This window comes from Tachypleus tridentatus, chromosome 8, assembly GCF_004210375.1.
Source record: "Tachypleus tridentatus isolate NWPU-2018 chromosome 8, ASM421037v1, whole genome shotgun sequence".
NCBI classification, from domain to species: domain Eukaryota; kingdom Metazoa; phylum Arthropoda; class Merostomata; order Xiphosura; family Limulidae; genus Tachypleus; species Tachypleus tridentatus.
Genome location: NC_134832.1, coordinates 79,288,169 through 79,294,419, shown reverse-complemented (window position 1 = coordinate 79,294,419; position 6,251 = coordinate 79,288,169). Strand labels below are relative to the sequence as shown.

The following is a 6,251-nucleotide window of genomic DNA, read 5'->3' as shown; positions in this document are numbered from 1 at the left end:
TATTAATAAAACTTCTAAATACACTGTTATTCTATAAACACCTTAGCTCATAAAAATTGGATCAGTTTTCGTTAAACGTTTTTACACTATATTTTTATTACTGTCTCAGATAAAGTCCATATTTTACATTTGTATAACAATACGAGAAAATAAACATTGATACATCATACTAAAGACATTTCACAACATAAATAAACGAATAATGGATTCAACATAAACTAAACATGTAAGACTTCAATTTGTTGGCTTAGAAAAATTATTTTACGTTTCAAATGTTTTCTTCACAAACTAGCTTTGAAATAATATTGCAGTAACATGTAATCGATTATTTTTCCACTTTATCAAAAGATCATCAAATATATTAAACATCAGTTATAAATTAATGTTTGTGATTTTCTTATATGAAAATTACGTTCATCATGATATATAATTATCCTCAGTAAAATATATCTGTTAGATTGTCAGACTACCTTGAACCAGATTTTCTTTTGTCTTCAATATTTTGAACGTGGTATAAAAGTGCTTCGTTGTTTACATTTTAGACCGTTTTGAATTAGATTTGGTTTGGTAATAACCTGTTCAGTTGCACCGAATATAAGATGTTTCTTGGTTTTCTGATACCTAGACTTATTTGGTGATTCTGTATAAACACAAGGAGTACTTTTAGAAAGTGAAAGTTTAGGTGTTGGAGACAGTGTTTTGATATATGCAGGTCTTGAACATGTTGTATATTTTTCGTCTTTGATTTTAAATTGCTTGAGAAATCTTTCTGCGGTTGTTTTGAAGAAGAGGTGCACCTGAAGTTAGGATGGTTTTTAATTGTATACTTTGGATGCCGGCAAAGAAAATCTGCAATTGCTGTAAGTTTGGAAAGGGTAGATAAAAGTATCTTTGTATCTGACTCTGTAGGTAAAGTAGATGTTTTTGAATGATTCTCCTTGACACTTTTTTTAGTTTCAGACTATCGATCAATTTCACTTTTTGTAAGCTCGCTCGAAGTAATTGGCTTTTTGTTATCCTAGTAAAATAAACACAAAAATATATTAATGATATATTTTTCTGAAAAAAATCGGCCACATAAAATAAATAATATCCTTATTTAACAGAAAAACATTCGTAACTGAGTAGCTCAAATGTATTAACATAGATGTTAAAAATACATTAAACTCATCTCATTTTTAAGTATCAGATATGTGGTTTTTAATATTTTCTTCTAGCAATATAATATTTAATGTAAATATTAATCTGTTCTTCATATAAATTTATAGTGGTTTGTCATTTGAATAATATAAAGAAATTTTGATGAGTATTAAAACACAGAACAAAAGTAATTAATGTTAAATTACTTCTAGCGCTTATGAAGATTTATCAATATCAATTTACGTTCATCTTAAATTGACAGCTAACTCACTTTGTGTACGTGACAATACGAATAGCAAAACCGTTGATCATCTAGCCCACCAGAACTTGTAATGCAGGAAGGACATAATAGAAACTTTAGCTACTAAGTTAATGTTCATATATCTCAGGCTGTAAGACAAATTCATATTATTTATTTATTATTGAAATATAAAAATATATATTAAGTATCATAAGGTGATGAACAACTTCCTAAAAGTCGTTTGTTTTTTAATTTCGCCGAAAGACATCGATACTAATTTTCCCTAATTTAGCAGTGAAAGAATAGAGGAAAGACACCTAGTAAAACCACCAACCGTCAACTCTTGGGCTAGCCTTTTACTAATAAATGGTGGAATTAGCCGTCACATTTTAACACCTCTACAGCTAGAAGGAGACGGGGATTGAAACCCCCGCCTCTCACATTGCGAATCGAGCCCCTTAATCATATGGCCATGCCAGGCCTACCTTAGTATCGTAAAGTCAAACTTCAAGCTAATTCAATTACAAAATGTAATTAATAAAACAACCTTAAATATCATAGATAAGTACTTTGATGAACTAATTCCTTGAAGTCATAGAGTCAAACTTGAAGCAGATTTGAATCTCATTCAGAACATTCAGAACTCCGTAAAAAGTTAGTTCCAGGACAGAAAAATGTGGCGCATGAACCGCTTGTCGACCCGGCAAAGATATTTTTGCCTCCTCTTCACAAAAAATTGGGACTTATAAAGAATTTCGTGAAAGCAATGAACAAAGAAGGCGAAGGTTTTCGTTATTTAAGACAGATGTTCCCAAGAATAACTGACGCCAAGATCAAAGAGGGCATTTTTGTTGGCCCTTAGATCAGACATGTTGAGTGACAAGCGGTTCGAAGTTCTGTTAGTTGGGCCGGAAAAGATTGCCTGGAAAGCCTTCAAAACGATGTTGACAATTTTATTGGCAATTATAGAGCCCCACATTACATTCAGCTGGTAGACAAACTTCTCAAAGCATACAAAACAATGAAGTGCAACATGACACTCAAGATTCATTTCCTCCACTCGCACTTGGACTTCTTCCCCGCAAATCTCGGTGCTGTCAGTGAGGAACACGGTGAAAGGTTTCACCAGGACGTTGCTACAATGGAAAAACGATATCAGGGCAACTGGAATCCGTTAATGCTTGCTGACTACTGTTGGACACTGCAACGTGATGCACCGGACATTGAATACAAAAAAATCAGGAGCAAAACACTTTTAATTATGTTGAACTTAATAGCGTATTAGAAACATAAGCGCAATTAAATACGTTATTGCCGGTTAACAGTTAACTGTCTATTTCTCAGAGTTCCTACGTGATGAAGCAAAACCAAAACTATATTTGTGCATATTCACCAGGTACCTGTCACAATCAGCAAAAACTTTTCAGGAAGCAAAACTTTTCAAAAGAATTGTTGTGGAGTGTATATAGTCTGATGTTGCTTTGCTATAAGAAAACACACACGCTCAATAACTTTTCTCAAACCGCATCAGTTGGGTAATATTTAACATGTAAAAAATATTTAATTTCAACTCATTAAAAATTTGAAAAATCTATAACTAAAGGCAACCAACAAGAATGAAGCACCGAGACCATTTGTTATAAACCTAGTCGTAACTTAAGTTACAGAAGATGTTTCTATTAAATCAGATACATAGCTTTTTGTAAAAAAATAAATGTGTCAAAAAGACATCTTATATATACAGATCATTGTACAAACATGTATATAATCACTCATTTATGGAGTTTTACTAAAGTTCTTTATGCACCAAATCATAGACGTACGAGGAATGTTTCTAAGGGTGGCTGTACAATTTTTGCTCGATTAAGTTTATATTTTCTGCTTCAGTTTTGCCCGAATTAAAATAAAAAACCTGTCCAAGTGGCAGTATGCATTACAAGCTAGAAGGGCTGCTCACTCCGGTCTCCTGCTCGTAAACTTGTGCGCAAAATAGTTGAGATTAATCTTGATAACACAAAACGGGTGTTAGAAGTCCAGTGCTTCATATTACTTCTATTTTCTCCAATCGTACTCAGTTTCACTACCATTATTAATAGCCGCTGATTACGTCAGTCTTTGACCAGTCACACTTTTCAAAATTTACATAGACTATTCTCTGTATATCGGATTCTAATACCAATTTTAAAATGAGTAAATTAATAATCGTCCATTGTGTAGTTACACTGGGGACTTTGAAGATATACTGTGATTCCCACTACTTCATTTTTTCATGAAAACAATTGCTGATTGGTATACTTTTAGCTTGTAAGCTTTTGCCAGCTGAAATCATTGTTTAGTACCCTGTAAACAACAGAACAATGTTCCAGATTCATCACAATACTGTTGTTTTTCAGTTGTTTCCACTCTTCAGTAATCATTATAGATGATGAAATTGCTCAGAATAGATTAGAGCCGCTTACTGTACCAACCTGTAAAATTCTCAAGTCTTTTCTGATTTATTGGAAAACTGAATCCTTTTACAACATTGTCTTCACCACTACGTAATTATCAACCATGATATAAGAATATTTTTATTTCGAAACCTTTTGTAACTATTCAGACATAAGATGCTAAGGATGTGGCCTAATGTGCCACAACTTGCAAATACAACAACATGCAACTGTATTTTACATTTTGTATCATGAGAACGTATTATCCATATCGTTAGGAAAGATAAACGTATTTTTTAAACAACAAACAGGAAAGTCGTAGAAAATTAGGAACAAACGGTGATAACAAAAATAACAAAAGTGATAGTAAGACTAACAAAGAAAAGAGAAAATAAAATCTTAAAGGTAACTGATAAATAATATCTAAACAAAAACCAGTCAAACCCCTGTTTAAAAAAAATCTAATAAAATCAGGAATATCAAAAAATAAATTATAATAAAATAATTTGTCTAAATTGTATTAAGTTCTAAAGTTATTTCAGAATTAAGTACTTGCAGCAATAGGAATTCTAAATATAACTGAGATAAAGTCGTTCATAAGGCGGTTATAAGTATCTGATAAAACTTACGTTTACATGCATCCCGTGAAGAGGATCCACGGTTTGTAAATCGTCTTTCTGAACAAGCCGAATATTTGTAGGATCCAAAATAGTCACTGTAATGATCCTTGGGACAGGGGACACAGTCCTCTTGTTTTTTTTACTTCTGAACTGTCCAGGAGGGCATGGAACTTAAAGAAAATAATAATTTTTAACATATGTGTTTACCATATCGTATACACCAAAAAGTTGATAAAAACAAAGGAATTAAATCGTGTAAGGAAGTTACAACTGTCAGTAAATCAGTACAGGATAAGTATTTCATAGAATTATTCTTTGTAAACAGTACAGAGAGTGATGACTGGCGTGTTTTTATATGTGAATTATGTATCGTACCTTTATATTCAATGTATATATATGTGTTTGCCCTTTTGTTGGGTTTCTCTCTCTTACAAAAACAGTAAATCGCAAGTGAAATACATTTCAAATTTTACTTTCGAATAAACAGCATCAACAAAAAGCTCTTAAAATTTAGTTTTATATATAAATCTGCTTTAGTATTTATAAGCTTTCTGTAAGAGATGTTTTATTAATATATTTCCCAAAAGAATTATCAGATACCTCGAACGAATAGAAAAAAATAGTGAAGAGCTATTTGATATAGTATGTATATATACACGTCATGGTCAAAAGTATGTGCACACCACTTCTAATTAGTGGGTTCGACTACTTCAGCCACACCAATTGCTAACAGGTGCATAAAATCAAGCATACAGCCCTGCAATGTTTAATTTACATAACAATGTATGTAGATGTGTGTTAGTATAATATTTATAATATACTATACTTCTATTGGTCCGGCATGGCCAAACGCGTAAGGCATGCGACTCGTAATCCGAGGGGCGTGGGTTCGCGCCCGCGTCGCACCAAACATGCTCGTCCTTTTAGCCGTGGGAGCGTTATAATGTGCAGTCAATCCCACTATTCGTTGGTAAAAGAGTAGCCCAAGAGTTGGCGGTGGGTGGTGATGACTAGCTGCCTTCCCTCTAGTCTTACACTACTAAATTAGGGACGGCTCGGTGCAGTGGGCTTACAACCTACTCACTCAAATACCTGTTGAAGAATCCGCAAGCGATTGCGGTCCTATGTTTCTTGATGGAATTGAGTGGTGCATGATGATAATAATAATACTTCTATTAAGCCTATTCGTGATACTTTTTAAGTTATGAGCAAAAAACCACTCGTGACGCAGGTGTATGAACACTTTCTGTCGTAACTGTATAAATGTTTCTGTTAACAGTTTGTAGGCAATTATTTGTAGTTTTGACATAAGATATGTGTAAACTTATTCTGAAACACGATGCAACGAATAGTTGAGAATCAATGAACCTGGGACCATTTGAATAGTAGACCGCAACGCTGTCCACTAGGAAACACCTGCCATTGTCATCACGTATAGGTCACATAGAAATTCTACCTAATTGGTAAACTTTTATGTGATGATATAATCAATACAGGTATTTTCATATTTTAATATTTCGTTTTAACTAAAAGTCACTAAAATTTTAGTACATATATTGCTTACTCCGCATATTTTCATAAAACATATTGTGTCCATCCAAGTTACTTTGTGTCTCTGTGTAAAAGGAATTCAAATTCAAAGCCGATTTTTCATCATCTTCTCGTAAAAATATACTTTATAACGTTTCAGTAAAAGGAGTAAAATAATTTTTATTTTTGTTTATTATATGAGAGTACTACAAAATGTAATAAACTGCCATGTATTTATTATAATTTTCGGGTTATTGCTCAATTACATCTGTTTAGTATTCCTTTTTTAAG

At 32.8% G+C, this 6,251-nt stretch overlaps 1 long non-coding RNA gene across 1 annotated transcript; it reads right to left on the bottom strand.

The window, feature by feature from the left end:
- Positions 1 to 260: 260 nt before the first annotated feature.
- On the bottom strand, positions 261 to 5,583 carry LOC143223944 (uncharacterized). Its single transcript, XR_013013182.1, has 3 exons — positions 5,523 to 5,583; positions 4,440 to 4,600; positions 261 to 1,018 (listed from the first exon to the last, which is right to left on the bottom strand). It is a non-coding gene; the product is annotated as an uncharacterized LOC143223944 (long non-coding RNA).
- Positions 5,584 to 6,251: the final 668 nt, after the last annotated feature.